Source organism: Cherax quadricarinatus, unplaced genomic scaffold (genome assembly GCF_038502225.1).
Source record: "Cherax quadricarinatus isolate ZL_2023a unplaced genomic scaffold, ASM3850222v1 Contig160, whole genome shotgun sequence".
Classification (NCBI taxonomy): domain Eukaryota; kingdom Metazoa; phylum Arthropoda; class Malacostraca; order Decapoda; family Parastacidae; genus Cherax; species Cherax quadricarinatus.
The window spans coordinates 27,091-47,500 of NW_027195186.1; the positions used below are offsets into that span (position 1 = coordinate 27,091).

The 20,410-nt window shown below is 40.0% G+C and overlaps 1 protein-coding gene across 1 annotated transcript in view; it reads left to right on the forward strand.

Moving 5' to 3' along the window:
• The first annotated feature begins 10,012 nt into the window (after window positions 1-10,012).
• LOC128693573 (uncharacterized) overlaps window positions 10,013-20,410 on the forward strand; it is an 82,884-nt gene continuing 72,486 nt past the window's right edge. The window contains exon 1 of the mRNA XM_070080129.1: window positions 10,013-10,333. The gene's annotated coding sequence lies outside the window, so the exon portion shown is untranslated. The remainder of the gene's footprint in view (window positions 10,334-20,410) is intronic.

The window sequence follows — 20,410 nt, forward strand, 5'->3', positions numbered from 1 at the left end:
TAATCATAGAATTGATGAGGGAAAAAAGGTGAGTGGTGCGTTGAGGTATATGTGGAGTCAAAAAACGTTATCTATGGAGGCAAAGAAGGGAATGTATGAAAGTATAGTAGTACCAACACTCTTATATGGATGTGAAGCTTGGGTGGTAAATGCAGCAGCGAGGAGACGGTTGGAGGCAGTGGAGATGTCCTGTCTAAGGGCAATGTGTGGTGTAAATATTATGCAGAAAATTCGGAGTGTGGAAATTAGGAGAAGGTGTGGAGTTAATAAAAGCATTAGTCAGAGGGCAGAAGAGGGGTTGTTGAGGTGGTTTGGTCATTTAGAGAGAATGGATCAAAGTAGAATGACATGGAAAGCATATAAATCTATAGGGGAAGGAAAGAGGGGTAGGGGTCGTCCTCGAAAGGGTTGGAAAGAGGGGGTAAAGGAGGTTTTGTGGGCGAGGGGCTTGGACTTCCAGCAAGCGTGCATGAGCGTGTTAGATAGTGAATGGAGACGAATGATACTTGGGACCTGACGATCTGTTGGAGTGTGAGCAGGGTAATATTTAGTGAAGGGATTCAGGGAAACCGGTTATTTTCATATAGTCGAACTTGAGTCCTGGAAAGGGGAAGTACAATGCCTGCACTTTAAAGGAGGGGTTTGGGATATTGGCAGTTTGGAGGGATGTGTTGTGTATCTTTATAAGTATATGCTTCTAAACTGTTGTATTCTGAGCACTTCTGCAAAAGCAGTGATAATGTGTGAGTGTGGTGAAAGTGTTGAATGATGATGAAAGTATTTTCTTTTTGGGGATTTTCTTTCTTTTTTGGGTCACCCTGCCTCGGTGGGAGACGGCCGACTTGTTCTATATATATAGATATATATATATATATATATATATATATATATATAGATATATATATATATATATATATATATATATATATATATTCTTTCTTTCAGCGCACCAGCCGTATCCCACTGAGGTGGGGTGGCCCAAAAGGAAAAACAAAAGTTTCGCCTTTTGGGCCACCCCACCTCAGTGGGATACGGCTGGTGCGCTGAAAGAAAGAATATATATATATATATATATATATATATATATATATATATATATATATCTGAGAGAGATAGAGCAAAGGAAGGGGTAGCAGTAATGTTGAATGATCAGTTATGGAAGGAGAAAAGAGAATATGAATGTGTAAATTCAAGAATTATGTGGATTAAAGTAAAGGTTGGATGCGAGAAGTGGGTCATAATAAGCGTGTATGCACCTGGAGAAGAGGGGAATGCAGAGGAGAGAGAGAGATTTTGGGAGATGTTAAGTGAATGTATAGGAGCCTTTGAACCAAGTGAGAGAGTAATTGTGGTAGGGGACCTGAATGCTAAAGTAGGAGAAACTTTTAGAGAGGGTGTGGTAGGTAAGTTTGGGGTGCCAGGTGTAAATGATAATGGGAGCCCTTTGATTGAACTTTGTATAGAAAGGGGTTTAGTTATAGGTAATACATATTTTAAGAAAAAGAGGATAAATAAGTATACAAGATATGATGTAGGGCGAAATGACAGTAGTTTGTTGGATTATGTATTGGTAGATAAAAGACTGTTGAGTAGACTTCAGGATGTACATGTTTATAGAGTGGCCACAGATATATCAGATCACTTTCTAGTTGTAGCTACACTGAGAGTAAAAGGTAGATGGGATACAAGGAGAATAGAAGCATCAGGGAAGAGAGAGGTGAAGGTTTATAAACTAAAAGAGGAGGCAGTTAGGGTAAGATATAAACAGCTATTGGAGGATAGATGGGCTAATGAGAGCATAGGCAATGGGGTCGAAGAGGTATGGGGTAGGTTTAAAAATGTAGTGTTAGAGTGTTCAGCAGAAGTTTGTGGTTACAGGAAAGTGGGTGTGGGAGGGAAGAGGAGTGATTGGTGGAATGATGATGTAAAGAGAGTAGTAAGGGAGAAAAAGTTAGCATATGAGAAGTTTTTACAAAGTAGAAGTGATGCAAGGAGGGAAGAGTATATGGAGAAAAAGAGAGAGGTTAAGAGAGTGGTGAAGCAATGTAAAAAGAGAGCAAATGAGAGAGTGGGTGAGATGTTATCAACAAATTTTGTTGAAAATAAGAAAAAAATTTGGAGTAAGATTAACAAGTTAAGAAAGCCTAGAGAACAAATGGATTTGTCAGTTAAAAATAAGAGAGGACAGTTATTAAATGGAGAGTTAGAGGTATTGGGAAGATGGAGGGAATATTTTGAGGAATTGTTAAATGTTGATGAAGATACGGAAGCTGTGATTTCGTGTATAGGGCAAGGAGGAATAACATCTTGTAGGAGTGAGGAAGAGCCAGTTGTGAGTGTGGGGGAAGTTCGTGAGGTAGTAGGTAAAATGAAAGGGGGTAAGGCAGCCGGGATTGATGGGATAAAGATAGAAATGTTAAAAGCAGGTGGGGATATAGTTTTGGAGTGGTTGGTGCAATTATTTAATAAATGTATGGAAGAGGGTAAGGTACCTAGGGATTGGCAGAGAGCATGCATAGTTCCTTTTGTATAAAGGCAAAGGGGATAAAAGAGAGTGCAAAAATTATAGGGGGATAAGTCTGTTGAGTATACCTGGTAAAGTGTATGGTAGGGTTATTATTGAAAGAATTAAGAGTAAGACGGAGAATAGGATAGCAGATGAACAAGGAGGCTTTAGGAAAGGTAGGGGGTGTGTGGACCAGGTGTTTACAGTGAAACATATAAGTGAACAGTATTTAGATAAGGCTAAAGAGGTCTTTGTGGCATTTATGGATTTGGAAAAGGCGTATGACAGGGTGGATAGGGGGGCAATGTGGCAGATGTTGCAGGTGTATGGTGTAGGAGGTAGGTTACTGAAAGCAGTGAAGAGTTTTTACGAGGATAGTGAGGCTCAAGTTAGAGTATGTAGGAAAGAGGGAAATTATTTCCCAGTAAAAGTAGGCCTTAGACAAGGATGTGTGATGTCACCGTGGTTGTTTAATATATTTATAGATGGGGTTGTAAGAGAAGTAAATGCGAGGGTCTTACTATCATCTTACTAGCATCTTACTATCATATTATAACCAAGACATTACCCTGGTTATTTTTTACTATTATTCTTTTGGTACTTTAATTGTGAATTATATTTTGTAAATTTAAATGTAGTTATACTCTTGATCTTGTCAACAACCTATACCAGACTCTAGTGCAATTGCAAGTACCATTTCAATTTGTATTTTTATATTATAAGTTTATATTATAATTCCTACTCTAAGATTGTTTTCATATCTTAGTGACTATATTGTGTGTGCAATTAGTGTATATTTCAATTATATTATTGTTCAAGGCCCTTAACTATCTTTTGCTAACTAGTACCAACTACCTCATATATATTTTTTTTCTACATTTTTTATTCTTTTGCTACCTTAACTTGTATATTTTATCTTGTCAATTTAAATCTAGTTATACTCTAATTCTTGTAAACAATTTATATAACACCTTAGTGCAATTACAATTGAGAGTCTTGTGCCTTTTTTATATTATTAGATTAAACTCAGTTGTACTATAGTCAATACCAAATTCATTATATTAGACCATATTGCAATTACTAGTGAGAGACTGGTGCTATTTTTAATTTGTATTGTTATATTATTAGATTAAATCTAGTTGTACTATAGCTCATTCTAGCTCAAAACATAGACTCCACAAAAGTCATTATATTAGACCTTAGTGCAATTATTTGATTACCACTTTATTGTTCACCACAACTTATATTAGTCCCTTTTATATTATAATTTTATATTATAATTCTAACTTTAAAGAATTACCTTTAAAGTACTACCTACTATCATATTCCCAAGCTCCATTATTTGATCATCACTTTATTTGTTCACCACAAATTATTTTAGTCCCTTTTATATTGTCTCCTTTATTTTAGCTTTAAAAAACTACCTTAGCTCATTATTTTTACATTTGTTAAATAATTCAGGTGCTATTTTTTTAGCTTTAGAATATTTACTTTGTTTTATACTTAATTCTAACTATAGATTCTCTACAAATCTTATGATTACAAGCATTGATCCTGATACCAACCTCTTATTTAATGACTTAAATGGTTCAAACAGTTACTGTAATTACTACACAGCAGAACAATCAAAGGCACTTCTCAGAGCCAACAACAACATAACTATCTTTAACTACAATATCAGATCTTTAAGCAAGCATTACGATGACCTCCTAGCATTACTAAATTCCTTGCATGCCAATATGTCCATCATTACACTAACTGAAACCTGGCTAAAGCCTGATACTACAGATGTCTATGCCATTCCTGGTTACACAGCCATACACAACTGTAGGCCAGACCAACAAGGGGGTGGCACAGCTATATACTACTCAGACCAACTAGAATGTATCACTAATACTTGCACAAGGGATGAACATGGGGAATATATAATAGCTAAATTCAAATCCAAATACCTACAAAAACCTCTCACATTGATAAACATCTACAGAGTTCCACAGTCAAACATTAGCCAATTTAGTCAAAACCTAGGAAGTATGATAACTGATGCACGCATGAACAAAGATCACTTACTACTCTCAGGTGACTTCAATATAAATCTCCTGCAAGACCAGGACCCACACGTTACTGAATTCACAAACACAATGAGTAACTGCATGTTGCTACCAACAGTAACAAAACCTACAAGAGTTACAGAGACTAGTGTTTCCCTACTTGACCACATCTGGACCAACACCATATCCCCTTTAAAATCAGGCATAATTACAGATAATACCACAGACCACTACCCTACTTTCCTCATAACAACTCTTGGTAAAATACCCCAAGACACTACTAAAGTCACCTTCAGACTTCACAATGAGGCAGCCATTAACTTCACAACAGCAGTAACAAACATTGACTGGCACACTGAGCTAGAAATCTATACAGATATTGACGAATGTTTTAATAATTTTCTAAAAAAGACCCAATACCTCTATAACAAGCACTGCCCTAAAAAAACTAAACAGATGACAGCTAAGAGACTGAACAGTCCCTGGCTAACACCCAGCATTCTCAAATCCATAAATACAAAACACCGATATGAAAAACAGTACAGAATGGGTCACATAACCAGAGACCAAACAAAACGTTACTCGTCAGTCCTAACCAGCCTGATAAGAAAGGCAAAAAAACTGTATTATGAGAACAGATTATCCAACTTACGAGGTGATATAAAAAAGACCTGGAAGACCCTATCAGAAATTCTGGGAACAAAAAAGATATCACGAAATAGCGAAATAAAATTAGCAAAATCAGATGAACCCCAACTCCCACCAACAGAAACAGCAGACTCAATGATTGCCAATAAAATCCCAAGTTCAGATACCCCACCAAATGACTACTTCACTGGCAACTACCCGAACACACTGTTCCTAGCTCCGACTAACCCATACAAAGTCTCCCTTATTATCAACGCACTAAAAAACAAGGCAGGAGATTTAAATACCTTACCACCCTTTATATACAAAAAAGTGTCACAAGTACTATCACCAATCATTGCAACACTCTTTAACAAATCCATTGAATCCTCCATCTTCCCTACAGCTCTCAAAATAGCAAGGGTCACCCCGATCCATAAAGGAGGAGACCAGAGTTGAATAACTATAGGCCAATATCCAATTTACACCCTCTCTCAAAAATCTTCGAAAAATTAATTCATAAACGAATCTACTCCTACCTCATCTCCCAAAACATTCTCAACCCCTGCCAATTTGGATTCAGGCCTAATAAAAATACTAATGATGCTATTATACACATGCTAGAACATATATACACTGCAATAGAGAAAAAAGAAGTCCCACTGGGGATCTTCATTGACTTACGTAAAGCTTTTGATACAGTTGACCATGACTTGCTCCACGTAAAATTGTCACACTATGGTATTAGAGGGCACTCTCTCAACTACCTCAAGTCATACCTCAGCAACAGAAGCCAATATGTGTACGCAAATGGGGCAAGCTCTTCCGCTCAACCAATTACAGTTGGTGTCCCACAGGGAAGTGTCCTTGGCCCTCTTCTCTTTCTCCTATACATAAATGACCTACCAAATGCTTCGCAATTACTCAAAACCACACTTTTTGCAGATGACACTACATATGTCTTCTCTCACCCGAGCCCAGTCACGCTAGCCAATACTGTAAACACCGAATTACAGAAAATATCTACCTGGATGAGGACTAACAAACTTACACTAAACATTGACAAAACCTACTTCATTCAGTTTGGTAACAGAGCTACAGATGTACCTCTTAACATAACGATAAACAGATCACCTATCACAAAGCTAACAGAGGGAAAATTCTTAGGAATCCACCTTGATAATAGACTCAAATTTCATACACATATACAACAAATTTCTAAGAAAATTTCCAAGGCTGTAGGCATACTATCGAAGATACGGTACTATGTTCCACAGTCAGCCCTCCTGGCCCTTTATCACTCTCTTATTTACCCCTATCTCACCTATGGAATTTGTGCATGGGGCTCAACAACAATTAACCATCTCAGACCACTAATTACCCAACAGAAGGCTGCAGTTAGAATAACAAATTCTCACTACAGGCAGCACACACCACCAATATTCAAAACACTCAACCTACTCACCATACAAAACATCCATACTTATTACTGCACCTATTACATACATAGAACACTTAACTCTGATATTAACCCTCCCCTCAAACATCTCCTTGCCAACCTCAACAGAACACATGACCATAACACAAGGCACAGATCTCTCTTTGATGTTTCTCGTGTCCATCTCACACTATGCAAAAACTCAATGCACATAAAAGGCCCTAAAATCTGGAATTCATTACCTGTAAATGTAAAAGAAACACTACTTGTTTATAAATTCAAGTCTCTTCTCAAAGATCACTTACTCACTCAAAACCAAATAAATACTGAATAACTGAACCTTATAAATTGTATATCCTATATGTTACAATTATATCACACAAATGTTAAACCTAGGACCCAATCTAACTTTGTTATTTTATTAAATACACTACCTAACAGAATACTCCATTCGACTGAATGTACAGCAATGCATGCAACCATATGACCTGTCTTTATAATACTCATTTGTGCTTTATAGTTATCTGTTTACAATAATGTTTTATCACTGATTTTATCATTGCTTAGTTAATCTTAAGTTAATTTTAAGCCAGCCCGTAATGCTATGCATATAAGTGGCTTTGGCATGCTGCTCTTACCTGTATTTTTTTGTACCTCTGTATGTATGCTAAAATTACTAAACTACTAAATAAAGAATCACACATAAAGTGGGAGTTGTCACAGTTGCTCTTTGCTGATGACACGGTGCTCTTGGGAGATTCTGAAGAGAAGTTGCAGAGATTGGTGGATGAATTTGGTAGGGTGTGCAAAAGAAGAAAATTAAAGGTGAATACAGGAAAGAGTAAGGTTATGAGGATAACAAAAAGATTAGGTGATGAAAGATTGGATATCAGATTGGAGGGAGAGAGTATGGAGGAGGTGAATGTATTCAGATATTTGGGAGTGGACGTGTCAGCGGATGGGTCTATGAAAGATGAGGTGAATCATAGAATTGATGAGGGGAAAAGGGTGAGTGGTGCACTTAGGAGTCTGTGGAGACAAAGAACTTTGTCCTTGGAGGCAAAGAGGGGAATGTATGAGAGTATAGTTTTACCAACGCTCTTATGTGGGTGTGAAGCATGGGTGATGAATGTTGCAGCGAGGAGAAGGCTGGAGGCAGTGGAGATGTCATGTCTGAGGGCAATGTGTGGTGTGAATATAATGCAGAGAATTCGTAGTTTGGAAGTTAGGAGGAGGTGCGGGATTACCAAAACTGTTGTCCAGAGGGCTGAGGAAGGGTTGTTGAGGTGGTTCGGACATGTAGAGAGAATGGAGCACAACAGAATGACTTCAAGAGTGTATCCGTCTGTAGTGGAAGGAAGGCAGGGTAAGGGTCGGCCTAGGAAAGGTTGGAGGGAGGGGGTAAAGGAGGTTTTGTGTGCGAGGGGCTTGGACTTCCAGCAGGCATGCGTGAGCGTGTTTGATAGGAGTGAATGGAGACAAATGGTTTTTAATACTTGATGTGCTGTTGGAGTGTGAGCAAAGTAACATTTATGAAGGGGTTCAGGGAAACCGGCAGGCCGGACTTGAGTCCTGGAGATGGGAAGTACAGTGCCTGCACTCTGAAGGAGGGGTGTTAATGTTGCAGTTTAAAAACTGTAGTGTAAAGCACCCTTCTGGCAAGACAGTGATGGAGTGAATGATGGTGAAAGTTTTTCTTTTTCGGGCCACCCTGCCTTGGTGGGAATCGGCCAGTGTGATAATAATAAAAAAAATAATATATATATATATATATATATATATATATATATATATATATAGTAACCAACGATTTATATATATATATATATATATATATATATATATATATATATATATATATATATATATATATATATATATATATATATATATATATTTCTTTCAACGCACCAGCCGTATCCCACCGAGGCGGGGTGGCCCAAAAGGAAAAACAAAAGCTTCGCCTTTTAAATTTAGTAATATATACAGGAGAAGGGGTTACTAGCCCCTTGCTCCCGGCATTTTAGTCGCCTCTTACGACACGCATGGCTTACGGAGGAAGAATTCTGTTCCACTTCCCCATGGATATAATATATATATATATATATATATATATATATATATATATATATATATATATATATATATAATATATATATATATATATATATATATATATATATATATATATATATATATATATATATATATATATATATATATATATATATATACATATATCGTCAGAAATCCATATTTTAGCATTTTTTATATAAAAAATTCTCATTTGGTTATTAAAAGATGAGTGAAATCCCGTAATAGTATGACTAGTGATGGAAGAAGCCTTTTTTACCCCTTCAAGCTATCTCTAGAAATATCACGGTGACTTGTCTGTTTTGCTGTTTGCTGTCTCCCATCTGTTTGTGAAAGTCAGCTTTCTTGATTTTCTCAATAGAAATCAACGTTATAGGCGTGACTTGATAGTTTGTGTCTTGTCGAAACTTGAAACATTGTCTGGTATCCCCCTGTGGCGCCCGCTGTTTTAAGCTCCTATTGTTGGCTATTAAGAAAACAAGAGATGATGAGGAAAGATAACTGATAACTGATGTGATGGCTGTTAAATACTTATTTGTGCTTCCTGTCTTATACGAAGGTAAATTTATTTGATAGTAACTCTTGATAAAGTGTAAGTGTTGGGGGAGGGGAGGGTCAGGAAGTGGAATGACCTCGACGAAGAGGTGATGGAGGCAGGCTCCATACGTGGTTTTATGAATAGGTACGATAGAGCCCATGGTGCTATGAGTGAATGTGTAAGCAGCAAGTTGAGAGGCGGGGTCACGAGCTAAGACTCGACCCCTGCAACCACATATATGTGAGTACCTTTAGGCACGCACACGCGCGCGCACACACTTGGAAGTTGAAAGCTCAGATGAGTCAAAGGGATGTTAGGAAGTATTTCTTCAGTCATAGAGGTGTCAGGAAGTGAAATAGTCTGGAAAGTGACGTAGTGGAGGCAGGATCCATACATAGTTTTAAAATGAGGTATGATAAAGCTCATGGAGCAGGAAGAGAGAGGACCTAGTAGCGGCCAGTGAAGAGGCAGAGCCAGGAGCTATGACTCGACCTCTGCAACCACAATTGGGTAAGTACGAATACCGTATGTTTAAGAATAAATATAATTGTTAATTCAATTAAATTTCCCCATTTTCGTGTAAGAAACGAAGAAAATACACTGAAAGCAACTAAAAACGAGCGAGCGTACAGGTGGAGAGCCTGAAGCCAACCTCACGCACCATGACTCTCACCTGTTTGTTGTTGTTTTTTTCAATGTTGTGTGTGGACCTTTCTCTACTTCCTTGTTGTTAGTCTTTGCTGCTCTTGTGTTCAGATGTGTCTTTCATTTTCTTCAGTGCAGATGTTGGCCCAGATTACACCACTGGTTATAAGGAAAACTGGCAGGAAGGCTTTAATTCGTGTGTACTTGCCACAGCTCCTGGAACAGTCTCTTAACACCTAGAAAACAAGACCCTTAACCTTCATTTGACTGGAATAGTGAGTTTCTAACCTCTTGGGTAAGGTGAGGAGGTTTAGTTTTGAGTCCCGCTGTCTCAGGTGGATGGAAGCCCAGTTACTAACATGTACCTAGAGGAACCACGTCGGCACTGTCAGCTGCACCTGTGATTGAAGGAGCCGTCAGTGAACATAGTTTGGGTAAGATAGTGAGTGCGGCGAATAAAAGTACCTACCGTATTTTTCGGCATATAAGGCGCACGACAGAAGTATCATAATGGTAAATCAGTAATTATATTCAAGGGCTAATTACCCTCTTACTTTATGCTAAAACGTAACCCAAAGTCTACCCTTGACCCTGACCTTGAGTGTATAAGGCGCAGGGTGATATTCCAAGACTGGAAAAAAGGGAGCGCCTTTTATAAAGGAAAATAAGGTATATTACTTGAAGACGAAGTCTGGATAAAGCATTCTGACTGGCTACTAATTTACAATCTAAGCCTACCTTTTCTTACCTAACTGATAACCATGAGCCTCTATTAGAATGAAACGGCGGGCGCTTCATAAAGAAGCATTCATTTTTACATCGTCGCCTTCCATAATATGCACATTACAGATGTTTCCTGGGTATGTATTTTTGTATAGTGTGTAGGATCAGCTACTGGCTCCTCCGCCATATATGGACCAAACTACAAGCATTATAGGCTGGCCAGTTCACCTCTTCCCCACCTCCAGTCTCTACCTTACTAACACGCTGCTTCAAACTTTTTCTCTTCGCCAGGTCATATCTACGCACTCCTGCCAAGCTACTGAATGAATGAATGATGGTTAATTTTTCTCTTCTGGATCAACCTACCTTGGTGGGAGACGGCCGATATATATATATATATATAATTAGCGCTAAAGCTGCCGGGGCTGTGGGAAGACAGGCCACAGACGGTGGCCACTGAAGGAAACATGAGCAGGAGTTGTTTCCAGATTCTTCCTATCGACAGCCTCATAGCTCAGCTGTAAAGCGCTGAACTTGCTACCACCATTGCCACGGTTCGGTTACCCGTTCATTCTGCTGATGGTGTACTTGTTTTTCCTGCTGTTTTCATTGCTACTGCTTTAGTTTCTGCTGTTACGATTGTTACCTTGCTGGAGGAGTTAGTGTAGTTGCGCTAGCTGGTACCATCTGTGGGATTGTGGTGGTGGTGGCAGTGGTGCTAATGCTGACGTAGGTTGTGGTGCTGATGCTCCAGCATAGTTCCACCTGCTCATCCGCTCATAAAGAGGTGGTTGACCGATGTACACCACTACGCTCACTCTCTTACGCCTGGCCTTCGCAGGGATGTTAGATGAGGACCCTGGGTACACAATAGCAGACACAGATGAGGCACAGTAACTTTAACGAATATTCTTTCCGTTTCAGGGTAGACAGTATTCCTAACTAGATGGGTTTAGCGTTTAGTTTTAATAATAATTCCTAGCTAGATGCGGAGGATAAGCACATAGTGTTCAAGTATGTGATTTTAAGGCAAGCTTCATGTTTTACAATTAGGTTGATCATCGTCTGGGTATATACCAAACTACCAGTGTGGTTGTTGTGAAACCTAAGCCTGGATCATCTTGATCGGCATTACCGACTTCACGCCTCTTGAGCTTTATCCCCTCAAGGAAGGTTCCTTGATGTTGGTGAGGGGCTCTTGATTTAGGGAATTGGATCTGTGCTCCAGTTCCCTGAATTAAGCCTGAATGCCTTCCACATCCCCCCCAGGCGCTGTATAATCCTCCGGGTTTAGCGCTTCCCCCTTGATTATAATAATAATAATAATAATAATAATAATAATAATAATAATAATAATAATTGAGCTTTATCATATCCATTCCTGAAGCTGTGTATTGAGTTTGTCTCCACCACTGCCTCATCCAAGTCATTCCACTGTTCAACTGTTCTCAGACTAAATAAGCTGTATAATCCTACGGGTTTAGCGCTCCTCCATGATTATAATAATAAATAATCAGACTAAATAAATACTTCCTTACATTCCTATAGCTCATGTGTGTCTTCAGCTACCACCTGTGTCCCCTTGATAATGGTCCTTTTAATTCAAACATTTAATCCTTATTGGTTATTATCTCCCTACGTCTGTTTTAGCTCTTCCCCCATGATTATAGTAATAATCCCTACGTCTGTCGAGGTTCCAACACGGATGTTCAGCATCATTTGAGGTTGCAATACTATAGACCAAGGACTGCCCAGCGGTACCTGGATATGGAACAACACAAGTCAAACCAGACAGATTATGCACTGTTGATATTATTTTTGTTTTAGAGATTGTAAAATAATTCACAACTAATTCACAGATTAGAAATTAAAATGGATGAGGTTTATTTGTCCTTATAAAATCAGGCGAGAAAGAAATTGAGGAAAATTCTGTATTTTTATTTAATGTAATTTGCATTAAGCGCGAGGGAGAGATGGGTTACCTTTCGGTATACGACATAAATTTCATCCATTTTTCATTTCTAACTTGTGGGTTATACACAAATAACCCGCACATAGGAGAGAGGAGCTTACGACGACGTTTCGGTCCGACTTGCCCATTTACAAAGTTTTTTGTCTACCCGTCTCTCCCTCCACCCACCACGTTTATCTGCCTTTCCTCCGGCTTCCTTGACAACCAGTCTACCACTAAGCAGCCTGGAGGAACGTACAAGACCTGTGAGGGAGGGAACATCCGCGTGCTTGTTCTGCTAAGGTGATGAAATTTAACCATGGCATAATACAGGTGCAGGAGGAACATCGACCTGCATAACAGGTGCTGAGGGAGCGTCAACCTGGGTGACAGGGGGGTGCAAAAGGCTTATCAGTCAGTGCAACACAGAAGTTCACATGTGACATTAATAGGAGAACAGAACAAGGATATGACAGAGCTGTCTTCGTTGATCACGTTTTAAACACCTTTAGTCTCAAGTGGTTATACACCTTTCCCTGTCGGAAGAAAGATTCGAGGGCCCGTGTGTGCACCCTTGTTTCCCAGTGGTTTCACACCTTTGCCTTGGTTAAACTTCGGCTCCTGGCCCCATGTGGTGAAATTGGTGTGAGCGTTTGGCGGAGAGCGTCGGTAATCATTTGCCAGGTATTCAGAGCGAGGACGTGAGAAAATGGAAATGCGCCTCCGGAATTACTGATGCAATTCATTTTAGTATGAGAGATAGATGAATAGATAGATAGATAGAGAGGAAGAGAGAGAGAGAGAGAGAGAGAGAGAGAGAGATAATGAATGAATGAATGAATGAATCAGTGTTACTGGGAGAGTGAAAAAGATGCCCCGGAAGCAGTGGGTAAACCCCTCTCTCTAACAGTAAGTCTAATTCATAAAATCCTTCCCGAAAGACGTTTCTGCTATTTACGAAGGGGGTGACATTGAAAAAAAAATAGATGTGCAGTAGCCTCCGTGTTTATTCACACCGTTAAAGATGTATGATTACAACTTATTTAGCAAAACAATGCAGGTGTATATTCCGATTGTTCCAGTAAAGTTAAAACGCAACAAATCGTAAGACTCGGTACTCTGGGCGTATTGTTCTCCAGTCTTGGTGCTATGTTAGAAATAAGGAATGGATGAATTCTGAAACATACGAGGTGCAGACACGCCTCATTGTATATGGACTGAGAGACACACCTCTCGGTGTATATCTGTGTCCCTGTATATATATTGTGTGTGTATCTGTATATATTGTGTGTGTACCTGTATATATTGTGTGTACCTGTATATATTGTGTGTGTATCTATATATATTCTGTGTGTAACTGTATATATCCTGTGTACCTGTATACATTCTGTGTGTACCTGTGTATATTCTTTGTGTACCTGTATATATGCTGTGTGTACCTGTAAACATTCTGTGTGTATCTGCATATATTCTGTGTGTACCTGTATATGTTGTGTGTACCTGTGTATATTGTGTGTACCTGTATATATTGTGTGTGTACCTGTATACATTATGTATGTGCCTGTATATATTGTGTGTGTACTCGTATATATTCTGTGTGTACTTTATATAGGAACTTTCCCTACGCAGACCCTCGCCACATGACGCTCACCTCACAGCCGGATCTAGAGCAAGGGCGTGTACGAACGTAAACACAATTCCCCGATCACTGCTTGTGACGTAAATATACTCGCCAGTGTTATTCTCGGTACAATGACCCTTCAGATATATTTAGTACAAGGAGTAACCAGTCGATTATTCTTTTTCTTAAAAGGAGTGACCACTAATTTTTGCTACACCTACTGTTACTGTTATTATTGTTACAAATCAAGATGATGGTATAAGTTAGTTTAAGACGGAGGCTGGGTAGATCATTGATCTCGTTGTAGTTAAGGAGATTTTTTTAAAACACAACACTGCAATTGGAGTCAGTGTGTAGCTCGAAACTGAGAAATTTACATCATATTATAATATGGTTGTGTTTAACTCATTCAAGATCAACGCTTGGCTGTGAATGGAACTGTAATAGTAATCATGGTTTAATTTTAAAAGTTGTTTACATAACATAAGAAAGAAGGAACACTGCAACAGGCGTACTGGCCTATGCGAGGCAGGTCCAATTCTCCCACCGTCTTAAGCTCACTGACCTAGTGACCTTTAAGCTCACTGACCGTCTGACCTTACTGACCTAGTGAGGTCAGACACGTCACTTAAGGAAGGAGCACGGCGTCCGACCTAGTAGCATTGCTTGTAGCATTACCATTTGTTGAATATGAAGACTGCAAATAAGCGTTTCTAAATTAGATACACAATGAAGGGGAATACCAATAGAAGTAAATTATGCTATTAGTTTTGAGGTTAACTTAACTTAAATTTTTGTAGTTTATCACCCCCGTCAGCCTATAATAATCATGTGCATAATGCATACATTGTAGAAACAGCATTCTCTGTGTATCCGTAAATTTAACCAGAATGAAGCTCGCTTATTTACAAGCAGTGTGAGAGTACCACCACTACTACCAACAGTGTTCTCACCACCATCACTGTTACCAATATTACTGCTAACTGTTACAGTATAAACAACGGTCACTCTCTGATGGTGGGTGTGTCATAGTCATTTATATATAACGTCTCAATGTAGTCCACATCTTGGTTCAGTTCCCGCCTTTTCCACAGTTTTCCCGCCCAAAAAAAATCAGTTGAGAAATTGGCGGGCCTTAGATCGAGAGACGCAGCGGGATCCGCAGAAGAGAGAGATCGAGAGACGCAGCGGGATCCGCAGACAGAAGAGAAACGATGATCATAATTGTGATTGGAGGAGAGAATGTAACTGAGAAAATGTGTCGACAACAGTATACCTGATCTCTCAAACAGTCAAGAGGTGTCCGGCCCGGCGTGGGAACTTGGCTGTAGAACTTGGATGAGCTGTATACTCACCTACTCACCTATTTGTGGTTGAGTCTCAGCTCCTGGCTCCCGCCTGTTAACTGTCCGCTACTGGGTTCACTCTTTTCCGACATCGTGAGACGTGAGCACAACAAACGCTGTGAGAGCAGAGGAAATACCGTATCCATCATGAATCTTGAGAGAAGGCGCCGAGGCACTATGGGAACTTATAGCAAAAATTTAAAACAGTTGCCAGAAGCTGGTTGATGCTGGAGAACTGGAAAACTGTAAATGTATTCCCGGTATATAAAAACTGGGAACGCCTAAGTGATGTTCAAATGCAGTCCAGTTCAAAATATTAAAGAAGCTTTCCATACTAATTACAGCAGCCACCTGAACAGTCATATCATCCAACCTGAGCAGATACAGCATCCATCCTGACCAATTACAACATCCTTAGTGTACAGAGGGTAAAGATACGACACACACCCAGGAACTTCATACATTTTTCAGTGTAAGCGCATCAAAAAAAAACTGACCATTTCCTTGAACCACAGTCAACCAAAACGACTGATTGACCCCTTACAAAAAACCATTCACCCTTTTCACTTTCTGTTCCCAGCGAGCCCAATGACATCCATGTATTAAACTAGGCCTCTGAATGTAATCATATAAACGATTTAGAGAACGAGTGCAAAGCAACGTTGTATTCAACTTGAAGAACGTATCTCTTCCACGCTCTACAAATCGTTTATAAACATACATTCTTCTGTAAGAGCGTGTTGAGTGTATTTCTTAAAAATTCTTTTTCCTGTAATGTTACCTTTCAAAGATAGGAGGCCGGGCTGAGACCGGGCCGCGGGGGCGATGATCCCCGGAAATACTGAGAGTTATAATGCACATTCACAGATAACGTAAAGGTGAAGTGGAATTTTTCAGGGGCCGTCTTCCACCCAAAATAAAGAAACACTTTTCTCAGTAGTAGTAACCAGTTACCAGTAACCAGTGTACCAGTAGATGACTCACTACCAACCGTCTCTGCCTGAGTCACTGGCTGTATTCATATTGTGCTGACCACAGCAGTATTCAAAGACCCCCTCACATATGGGTACTGTGGGCGGCCAGTCAGTTATACGAGAGTGAGCAAGGAGATAGGCAGGCTGTTGGGCGCTCCCCACATTATCTGTAATTATACGTACTACCAGCCTACGTGAGTATTACTTTACCCTATCCACGTATCGAACTCCCACATGATAAATGGTGGCACCGGTGTGGAGCGTGGATTTCAGTTTTTACGGGTACTTCAAGACGTTAGAAGACTGTTTGTGAGTAGCCGGCAGGGTCAAAGGTGAACCGTCTCACCCACCAGCTACTCGCTCCCCTTCACAACCTCCAGCCTGCAAGCCTGTTGTAGCCATTTTTTCAAGCTTCCTGGCTTAGTTCGTGTGCTAATTGCTTCAATCTCCGAGGGGTTGACCCGGATTTTGCAATTAAGCCAGTCAGTAAGCCAGACTGGAAGTGTACACCAGTCAGCCTATCATCCAGCCTGTCTCCTGTCATCCACCTGCTCCTCCGTGCTGTGTGCATCGTTACACGTCTTCCAGTCAGCCATTCTCGTGGGTTAAGCCAGTCAGCCAACCCAGCTTCTAACCCAGCTGAGAGAGAGAAGTAAGCCACGCAAGTTCAGAGCCTCTGAAGTATCGTCTCATGTATCGCTTTGTGCTCCCAGTTGGATGCTAAGCGTGGTTTTCACCATTCCTGTGGCATAGAGTGGCTTATCAAGCCACCTTCGTGGGTAGTGAGTGGAGTGCGCGACTTAGCTCCCACTGACTTCCTAGATGAAGTCAACCGTTTGTTGACTCTGTTGAACAAACGTCATAAAGCCATTGCCTTACCAGGTGAGAAGATGGGTATAACGAACTTATTGTCCCATCGTATTCCACTTGAACCTGGTACTAGACCTATCTACATACCTGCGTACAGAATGCCTCATTCACAAGTTGCTGTCGCAGAAGAATTGATCAATCAAATGCTTGATGATGGAGTTATTGCACCTAGCAATTCACCTTGGAATGCACCCTTGATCCTAGTACCTAAGAAGGATGGTACTTGGCGCCCAGTAATTGACTTTAGGAAGTTAAACGCGAAAACCATTCCAGATCGCTTTCCACTCCCTGTACTGGGTGATCTTTTACGTAACATCGGAGATAACAAAGTCTTTTCAACCCTGGATTTGTTACAAGGGTTTTGGCAAGTCCCTCTTCACGAGGACAGCCAAGAGCTAACTGCATTCTCCACTCCTACAGGTCATTATCACTTCCTCCGTATGGCGTTTGGATTACGATCTTCCCCTATCACGTTCTCAAGGCTCATGACTAATATCTTTAGAGGTCTCATAGGTAATGCACTTATGGTATACTTAGATGACGTAATCGTCATGTCTAAAGACATGGATACACACTTGAAAAGACTTGATGTAGTACTTGGTAAGCTTGAAGAAGCCAATTTAAAGATCAAACTGTCTAAATGTCAATTTTTCAGATCAGAAATTAAGTTTCTTGGTCACGTAGTCACTCCTAGAGGGGTTACGACTGACCAAAGTAAAGTAACTGCAGTACTAAATTTTCCAACACCCAAAACTGCTGATGCCGTAAGATCCTTTGTGGGCTTAGCAGGTTTTTATAGATCTTTCATTGCCAATTTTTCTTCCATAGCTGCTCCTCTAACTGAGTTGCTTAAGAAAGATGCTCCTTTTGTTTGGACCTTCCGTCAAGAAAGAGCATTCCAAACTCTAAAAGAAAAGCTAACATCTGCTCCAATTTTGAAATTTTCAGATTTTTCTAAGCCCTTCTATCTGACAACTGACGCTAGTTCAATTGGCATAGGTGCCGTACTAGCTCAGAAGACCGATGGCAAGTACAACGCAGTTGCATTTGCTAGCCGAGTCCTTACGAAGGCTGAACGTAATTATACAGTGACTGAGCAAGAAGCTTTAGCAATAGTATGGTCTTTAAAGCACTTCCGAGACATTATTTATCAGTACTCTGTTCATGTCTTGACAGACCATGCTCCACTGATACCCTTATTCCAGAACAAACAACCTACTGGAAGGTTAGCCAGATGGACCTTGACTATCCAAGAGTTCAATCCCACCTTTGAGCATTTACCTGGCAAGTCAAATGTAGTCGTAGATGCCTTATCGCGACATGTTAGTATAGTAACTGCAGACCCTCCATTTAGTGCTGAAGATGTAAAGAATGCTCAACGAACAGATCCCATGTGGTCTGGTGTGATTCGATTCCTGCTCCAGGAAGATCTTATTCTGACTGTGAAGCCACCAGCACCCATCAGTGATTTTGTCATGAACCAAGAATTACTGTATCGAACAGCCGAGTTGGGTACTCCTAGCAGAAGAGTATACCAGTTAGTAATTCCACAGTCACTAGTGAATGTAGCCTTACAGCTAGTTCACGATGTACCAGGTGTTGCACACCCTGGTATGGATCGTTCAGTAAAACAAGCGAGATTGAAATACTTTTGGCCTCGTATGGCAACTGATATTTCTGAGTATGTTAAGAAATGTAGTGTCTGCATGCAACATAAAGGTAATGCTAATGGTCCTAATCCAATCCAAGTATATCCAACTACTAGCGAACCGTGGGAAAGAGTTGCGCTAGATTTGTTAACTAATTTCCAATGTTCCCTCCAAGGCAACAAACATCTGTGTGTTATGGTAGACCATTTCACCAGATATTGTGAGTTAGTTCCTATTGCAGATAAGACTGCCGAGACAGTAGCTAAAGCATTTAAAGAACGCATTATCTGCAGGCATACCACCCCTAAGTCCCTAGTAACAGATAATGGAGGTGAATTCTGTAATGAGATTCTTGAAAATTTGTGTACCTTGTACAAGATCTCTAAATCCACCATTGTTCCTCATCATCCTGCCAGCAATGGGTTAGCGGAACGAACCAATAAGAAAGTACTTGATGTCTTGAGAGCCACTATCAATCCCAACAGTGAAACTTGGGATGAAGTTATACCTGATGTGCAGTGTGCTATAAATTCTGCTTACAATGTTTCTATAGGTGACACTCCACATTATGCATTGTACGGTGTAGATAAACGTTTGCCTTATGAGTTGTTATATTCTAATCCGAAACCAAATTACAACCCTGATGATTTCATAGCAACTCGTACCAGCTTAGCTCAAAGTGTTTTTAGAAGAATCCGTGAAACACTTCATAAATCAACAGCAGAATTTACAAGAGTTGCAAACACTCGAGCAAAGCCATCCAAAATCAAAGTAGGTTCGAGAGTTATGCTGACTAACTTTAACAAAACGTCTGCAATGCCAAAGCTTGATCAAAAGTTTGTTGGTCCTTATCGAGTAGTTGAACATATCACTGGTAATAAGTATAAGGTTAGAGAGATTAGTACTGGTCAGTATAAAGAATCGCATTTAGATCATATGAAGTTAGTATGTGATGATAATGATGTTCCAACCCAGACTAATGTGACAGACTCTAACAATCCTCCTGATCCTGTACTCTCTTCCTCTGATACTCAGTCAGACGATCAACCTGAATGTCGTTATTCCCTACGTACACGACAGGTATTGAGAAATCCTCAAGTATCATTTGTAACATCCAATTCAGATTTGCCTCAAATACAGCATGAGTTAGCTAATGCTACTGAGTTTGATCCTCCCAGAGATGACACTCATTCTGCATATGTCAATCTCACCTTAGCAGAGTTGGGGTTAAATGTAAATAACCTGTATAGATGAATAATTACAGTATCAACTTATCAGTATTCAAGAATTTTTTTTGTGTGTGTTCATGTTCTCTCCGCATTCTGAGAGTTAACAGTCTAGATTTGAGTGCACCGAATCTGCCTTTCTGTTAAACAC